This window comes from Olea europaea, unplaced genomic scaffold (genome assembly GCF_002742605.1).
Source record: "Olea europaea var. sylvestris unplaced genomic scaffold, O_europaea_v1 scaffold2696, whole genome shotgun sequence".
In the NCBI taxonomy this organism is placed as follows: domain Eukaryota; kingdom Viridiplantae; phylum Streptophyta; class Magnoliopsida; order Lamiales; family Oleaceae; genus Olea; species Olea europaea.
The window spans coordinates 63,933-72,598 of NW_019245355.1; the positions used below are offsets into that span (position 1 = coordinate 63,933).

The window sequence follows — 8,666 nt, forward strand, 5'->3', positions numbered from 1 at the left end:
CAAAATAAAGCAGAAATGATAAAAATTCAATTTTTACGAATTTAAGGATGCCAGTTGTTTATAGAAAGTGATAAAAATTTAGTAATTTTTTGATGTACTTGCTTATTGTCAATTCAATTCAATATTTGATAATTTTAATTCTTCATCATCAAAGTATGTTCTTTTTTGTAATTTCATTTCAATTTGATTCTCCTTTTTTATCTTTTGTGTGAAATCTAAATATAAATCAATTTTAATAAGAGGAGTTCCTAAATATATTATTGCCAATTGGTATACTACCACATAAGTTAATATTAAAAAGAAATTATCCCGTTATGCTCTTAAGAAATCTGAAGCCATCCAACCATCTTTACAACGGAACAAGAATGATTTATTGTGATTCCAAAAAACATATTATATATCCATTTAGAAATAACCATTGGACAATAACTCTAGCAAATTGATGAACGATGATGCGTTTTGGATTTGACCCAAAAATATTAAATCTAGCAACCAACACAATCAATTGATGTGTAGACCTCTTGATTACAAGATTCGTAAATCTCACCCAGTGTGGAACACCACAAGAAATACTCTCGATAAGGTCAGAATTGCTCATTGAAGAACAAAGATTTTGAATGCAAAATTATGCCTCTCAATTCAATATCAATAACATCAAAAGTTTTTTTACAATGAAAGTGATGAAGTCTATTTATACAAAAATCATAAAACCCTAAGGAAAACGGAATTAAAGTCCTATGGAATTTAAAAGTTACCAAAAATAAGAATCCTAGCTAAAATAGAAAATTTTCAAGTAAAAGGAAATTTTGGCCTTGAATTCCTACCATGTGACTACATGGTAGTCTTCACTGCGGTCACACAAGCCACTTGAATCGCATCCCTTTAATTTTGGTCAACCACCATGTGACCGCATGGGTTACTAGGCCGTGCGGTCACACAATGTTACGTTTAGGCTCCATCTTTGGTCACTCGTAACACATTGATCCAAAGGATTTCGTCCTTTGACATCAACATGAAATTTGCTTCATTGCTCGTCGAGATCATGATGGCATCCATCGTTGATTGCACAAGTAATCCCATCGTCTCCTTTACTCGCTTTACTCTCAAATGCGTCATTGTACCTCCTTCAATATCAATGAATCTCTCCCCGGACTTGTTTTCGTTGGGCTCGAATCTTGAATCACCTCAAAGGATATCCATTTAAATTTAAGAGAAAATAATTTTCAATACATCTATACTTGCAATTACCATTAACAAAACTCAAGGACAAACAATACCTACTTTTGGAATATATAATTTTGAATTTGTGTCATCTCATAGGCAACTATATATATCTCGCACTTTTTTGTGAAATTTCAATGCAAACAACAAAAGTCTTGGTAAAAGATTAAAAATGAAAATAAAAAGAAAAAAGTTATAGGACGTTGACAAAAAAATATTGTGTACAGAGAAATGTTATAAACCCTGCTTGGCGTACTTCACAGGTCCTTGCCAGGGTACACACACGGTGGCGTTTGCTGCAAATTTTTATTTTTTTTGGTTAACATGTGGGGCCCGCTACCATAGTGAGGGATCTGGCAAGCCCCTGTGAATTAGTTTTTTTTTTGTATGCTAGGCTTAATTCAAATGTTATTCTAATAAAAATATTACATTTCAATTTATTCAACCGTTCACATTATATACATACTTTCATAAAAAGTGTTATTCATATTAATTCTTTTTAACAATTTTAATTTTTGTTTAGCAATATCAATTATACCAACTACTTTTAAAAATATTATTAGTACTTAAAAAAAACTATGCATATCATTCATCCGATATATAAAACGTGTAATGCATGTTCTTACTACTATTTAGCAAAAAAGGAAAAAAAAAAGGCAAACCCCCCACATTCTTAACTTTTATGGCAATATTAAAGTTGGATTGAGCTTCAAGAATTTTTTAAGCCTAGCCGGGCATGAGGTGGCTCCACCCAGATCTGTTCGCGTGCAGGCTAAATTTAGTCCCTATTTGGTGTACTTAAAAGTAAAAAAGAGTAAATTTTGATGAAAATCGATCAAATATGGTTGAAACGTTCATTACAATTGTGAATTCAAATAATACGTATTAAAATTAATAGTTGATACTAACGTATATTTTTATCAAAATTTTAAGTTACACCATAGGCTTAGTTTTAGTCAAAACACATGTACAATTTTTTAATATAAGTAATGGCAAAACTCGAACTCGAGAATTTTACTAAGTCTAATATTGTTGTTAAATTTTCTTATTTAAGAATGATAGATACAATATGTTTATTCATATATAATATTTTCAAAAATAATTAACATCAAAAGTTAGGATGCTAATTGACGACAGCTACCGAAAATTCCAGTATTATGCCCCCCTTCCCAACCCACGCACCCCCACACCTTTTTTAACTAAAAAAGTTCTCAATTGTGTATTTCATTAATCGCAACTTTTACCAGTTTAGTAGCCGTATATTTCATTAATTTCAAATCTAAAAAAACGCATATTTATTTATTTTTTTAATAAAATCAAACTTGGCTTATTTGTAATGGAATAATTCTCCCTGCCCCGAGTTAGGGACAGGGTCAGTGGCATCCCTGTCCCTGTCCCTAACCCTGTCCCCGGTCCCGAGAGCAGGGTTCATTTGTAATGTGTACACGTGTAATAAATCTTGATATCCAACATGCCATGAAGAAAAATGAAAGCAAATAAGAAATAAAAAATAAAAATTTGAATGATAGACAAACATAGGCTACACATTTCACTGATTTGACTAGCGGAAGAAAAAAAAAACGAGGGAATAATAGTTGATCCTACAGCTTTTAGGACCACCCGATCCTAAACAGAAATTATGCCTATGAATCTCATTAAATTACATTCTTTTTTTTTTCTATGATTTCCATTTCATTTTTGATTATGATTTCTATTATTTTAAAAATACATTTTCTTTCTTTTCTTTTTAACTACACATTCTTTATTAAAATAATATTAAAAGTAAATTCAAAATTTTCTTTATTTTTTAACTATAAATTCTCCATCAATCCTTTATTTCAAAATGTATTCTCAAAAGAAAATGGGCTTATACATTTGTATTATTTAGCCAATAATTATCTTAAATTATTGGGCCTTATCCATACAATTTTGAATGGTTGGTGCAGAAAATTTTGTACATCCAATCTTAATGATTGAGATTTTATCACCGTGCTATCAACTCTTGACATCTAGTCCCTTCAAATATAGGTATTTTATTTTTATTTTTTTCTTTTTAAACTCATTTCGATCGTACATTCTCATATTAAAATAATATTGCACCTGAATCATTAATTTTTTTCCTCTAAAATGTTATTTTTAACGAAATTCATTAAAAAATTAACATCCAAACAAGCCTATATCATAAAATATAGTTATAACATAAGCCTATGTTATATAATAGGATCATCAGCAAGAATACTATTTAATCTCATCATTAAAATATAGTTCTAAGACGGAGGCTCATTTGGAATCATTTTCAACTAGTCGTTTAGTATTACACTAATCAAGTTGTTGGTGAGCATGTTCGAAAAGTGTTTATAAATGGTAAAAATTAAAGATGAATAAAAATGAGTGATGAATAAATGTACTTTAGAATTTCTGAAAATATTTGTATAAGAGTAACTTAAGTATTTATGAACATGAGTGAAACATTGACAATTGAGTATTTGATTTTGTCTTTAGATGTTAACTTAAGAGGTGAAGTTTGAAACCTAATCAATTTTACAGAATTGGCTTGAAATTTATCAATAAAAGTATAGAGTTCAAGGTTAATAATACATTCTCTATCAATCTAATATTCCAAACTGTGTTCTCAAAAGAAAATGGACTTAAACATTTGTATTTTTCAACCAATAATTATCGCAAATTATTGGACCTTATCCATACAATTTTGAGTGGATGGTGCAGAAAATTTTGTATGTCCAAACTTAATTATCGACATTTTATCAACATACTTAAAGTTTTTCCCCCTTTTTAAACTCATTTCTATCATACATTCTCATATTAAAATAATATTGCACCTAAATTCATAATTTTTTCCTCTAAGATGTTATTTATAACAAAATTCATTCAAAAATTTACATCAAAACAAGCCTATATTATCAAAAGGATAATCCTGATAGCAAGAATGCTATTTAAATAATGTGAAATCTCATCATCAACATATAGTTCATAAGATGGTGGCTGATCTTTAATCATTTTCGATTTAATTAGTTTTACACTAATCAAATTGCCGGTGAGCATGTTCGAAAAGTGTTTATAAATGGTTAAAATTATAAATGAATATAAATAAGTGATGAATAAATGTACTTTAGAATTTCTCAAAATTTGTGTATAAGAGTAACTTTAGTATTTATGAACACGAGTGAAACATTGACAATTGAGTATTTGATTTTGTCTTTAGATGTTAACTTAAGAGGTGAAGTTTGAAACCTAATCAATTTTACAGAATTGGCTTGAAAATTATCAATAAAAGTAAAGAGTTCAAGGTTAATAATACATTCTCTATCAATCTAATATTCCAAACTGTGTTCTCAAAAGAAAATGGACTTAAACATTTGTATTTTTCAACCAATAATTATCGGAAATTATTGGACCTTATCCATGCAATTTTGAGTGGATGGTGCAGAAAATTTTGTATGTCCAAACTTAATTATCAACATTTTATCAACATACTTAAAGTTTTCCCCCCTTTTTAAACTCATTTCAATCATACATTCTCATATTAAAATAATATTGCACCTAAATTCATAATTTTTTCCTCTAAGATGTTATTTATAACAAAATTCATTCAAAAATTTACATCAAAACAAGCCTATATTATAAAAAGGATAATCCTGATAGCAAGAATGCTATTTAAACGATGTGAAATCTCATCATCAACATATAGTTCATAAGATGGTGGCTGATCTTTAATCATTTTCGATTTAATTAGTTTTACACTAATCAAATTGCCGGTGAGCATGTTCGAAAAGTGTTTATAAATGGTTAAAATTATAAATGAATATAAATAAGTGATGAATAAATGTACTTTAGAATTTCTGAAAATATTTGTATAAGAGTAACTTAAGTATTTATGAACATGAGTGAAACATTGACAATTGAGTACTTGATTTTGCCTTTAGATGTTAACTTAAGAGGTGAAGTTTGAAACCTAATCAATTTTACAGAATTGGCTTGAAAATTATCAATAAAAGTAAAGAGTTCAAGGTTAATAATACATTCTCCAACAATTTAATATTTCAAACTGTGTTCTCAAAAGAAAATGGACTTAAACATTTGTATTTTTCAACCAATAATTATCGGAAATTATTGGACCTTATCCATGCAATTTTGAGTGGATGGTGCAGAAAATTTTGTATGTCCAAACTTAATTATCAACATTTTATCAACATACTTAAAGTTTTCCCCCCTTTTTAAACTCATTTCAATCATACATTCTCATATTAAAATAATATTGCACCTAAATTCATAATTTTTTCCTCTAAGATGTTATTTATAACAAAATTCATTCAAAAATTTACATCAAAACAAGCCTATATTATAAAAAGGATAATCCTGATAGCAAGAATGCTATTTAAACGATGTGAAATCTCATCATCAACATATAGTTCATAAGATGGTGGCTGATCTTTAATCATTTTCGATTTAATTAGTTTTACACTAATCAAATTGCCGGTGAGCATGTTCGAAAAGTGTTTATAAATGGTTAAAATTATAAATGAATATAAATAAGTGATGAACAAATGTATTTTAGAATTTCTCAAAATTTGTGTATAAGAGTAACTTTAGTATTTATGAACACGAGTGAAACATTGACAATTGAGTATTTGATTTTGTCTTTAGATGTTAACTTAAGAGGTGAAGTTTGAAACCTAATCAATTTTACAGAATTGGCTTGAAAATTATCAATAAAAGTAAAGAGTTCAAGGTTAATAATACATTCTCCAACAATTTAATATTTCAAACTGTGTTCTCAAAAGAAAATGGACTTAAACATTTGTATTTTTCAACCAATAATTATCGGAAATTATTGGACCTTATCCATGCAATTTTGAGTGGATGGTGCAGAAAATTTTGTATGTCCAAACTTAATTATCAACATTTTATCAACATACTTAAAGTTTTCCCCCCTTTTTAAACTCATTTCAATCATACATTCTCATATTAAAATAATATTGCACCTAAATTCATAATTTTTTCCTCTAAGATGTTATTTATAACAAAATTCATTCAAAAATTTACATCAAAACAAGCCTATATTATAAAAAGGATAATCCTGATAGCAAGAATGCTATTTAAACGATGTGAAATCTCATCATCAACATATAGTTCATAAGATGGTGGCTGATCTTTAATCATTTTCGATTTAATTAGTTTTACACTAATCAAATTGCCGGTGAGCATGTTCGAAAAGTGTTTATAAATGGTTAAAATTATAAATGAATATAAATAAGTGATGAACAAATGTATTTTAGAATTTCTCAAAATTTGTGTATAAGAGTAACTTTCGTATTTATGAACATGAGTGAAACATTGACAATTGAGTACTTGATTTTGCCTTTAGATGTTAACTTAAGAGGTGAAGTTTGAAACCTAATCAATTTTACAGAATTGGCTTGAAAATTATCAATAAAAGTAAAGAGTTCAAGGTTAATAATACATTCTCCAACAATTTAATATTTCAAACTGTGTTCTCAAAAGAAAATGGACTTAAACATTTGTATTTTTCAACCAATAATTATCGGAAATTATTGGACCTTATCCATGCAATTTTGAGTGGATGGTGCAGAAAATTTTGTATGTCCAAACTTAATTATCAACATTTTATCAACATACTTAAAGTTTTCCCCCCTTTTTAAACTCATTTCAATCATACATTCTCATATTAAAATAATATTGCACCTAAATTCATAATTTTTTCCTCTAAGATGTTATTTATAACAAAATTCATTCAAAAATTTACATCAAAACAAGCCTATATTATAAAAAGGATAATCCTGATAGCAAGAATGCTATTTAAACGATGTGAAATCTCATCATCAACATATAGTTCATAAGATGGTGGCTGATCTTTAATCATTTTCGATTTAATTAGTTTTACACTAATCAAATTGCCGGTGAGCATGTTCGAAAAGTGTTTATAAATGGTTAAAATTATAAATGAATATAAATAAGTGATGAACAAATGTATTTTAGAATTTCTCAAAATTTGTGTATAAGAGTAACTTTCGTATTTATGAACATGAGTGAAACATTGACAATTGAGTACTTGATTTTGCCTTTAGATGTTAACTTAAGAGGTGAAGTTTGAAACCTAATCAATTTTACAGAATTGGCTTGAAAATTATCAATAAAAGTAAAGAGTTCAAGGTTAATAATACATTCTCCAACAATTTAATATTTCAAACTGTGTTCTCAAAAGAAAATGGACTTAAACATTTGTATTTTTCAACCAATAATTATCGGAAATTATTGGACCTTATCCATGCAATTTTGAGTGGATGGTGCAGAAAATTTTGTATGTCCAAACTTAATTATCAACATTTTATCAACATACTTAAAGTTTTCCCCCCTTTTTAAACTCATTTCAATCATAAGTCACAAGTGGACTGTAAAAATGATAAGATTATAACTTATTTTTTCTCTTAACACTGCTGTAAATTCAGACTTAGCAAAGATGCGGTCGATGGTTTGAACAAGTACCATATACGTATGTAGTCATCATGCCCCCATGACATCAAAACAATCTCAAGCCCACAGCTTTCATTCACTGTAAACTCCGTTTTTAGTATTGTAGTTGGGATCATTGACATCGGGATTTTCCTCGAAATACTACAGTAATAAGCATAAAACACATTTAAACGTGAGAAAAATATATAGGCAAAAGATAATTCATGCTAAAATAGGAAAAATACCTTGGGATGAGCAATTGATTTTGTTGGGAAAAAATGGTTTAATGGGTCAACTTTGAGCCCAAATTTCAGTGGGACCCACCTTTTAAATAATACGGGACCTAGCATATTCACGTTCTACTCCGCGAGACGATTAACATGATATATTTATTTATCGAAAACCATTTAAAATTGAATGAAATATTAAGTGTTAAAGTAACCCACATAAACTAAGGATTATGGAAGAATTTGATTTACCAAACACTTATCCCACATAGGAAAGTTAGGAAACTTTGGTGTGGTTTATAAGGTGGAAGTTTGGAATTGGGTTTGGGTTTGGGCCCCAAGGGGTACCAATAGTCTTTGGAAGGGGGAAGACCTATATCCTATTGGGTTCGATCATAAACCCACGCGCGCGCCGCCGCCGTCCGGCCGGCTCGGCACGAGCCCGGTTCGGAACTTTTTGGACAAAATTTTGGACCAAATTGTAAATAATCAAATTCTTGGGTACAAAATGAAATTTAAATTTTGGCTTATTCCGGGGTGTTTTATTTTCTTTTTAACAGTCGACTGTTTACCGACCAAACAGTCGACTGTTTACCGACCAAACAGCCGACTGTTAACCGACTTAACAGACACGACTTTTAACAACAGTATGTCTGTTCGGGTTTTTGAGGCTTGTCTGAAAGGTGATGACTGTTCGAATGGCCACGAACAAGTCTATAAATAGCC

At 29.3% G+C, this 8,666-nt stretch overlaps 1 pseudogene; it reads right to left on the minus strand.

The window, feature by feature from the left end:
- Positions 1-7,688: 7,688 nt before the first annotated feature.
- The window catches only part of LOC111383467, a 5,341-nt pseudogene continuing 4,363 nt past the window's right edge, over positions 7,689-8,666 (minus strand).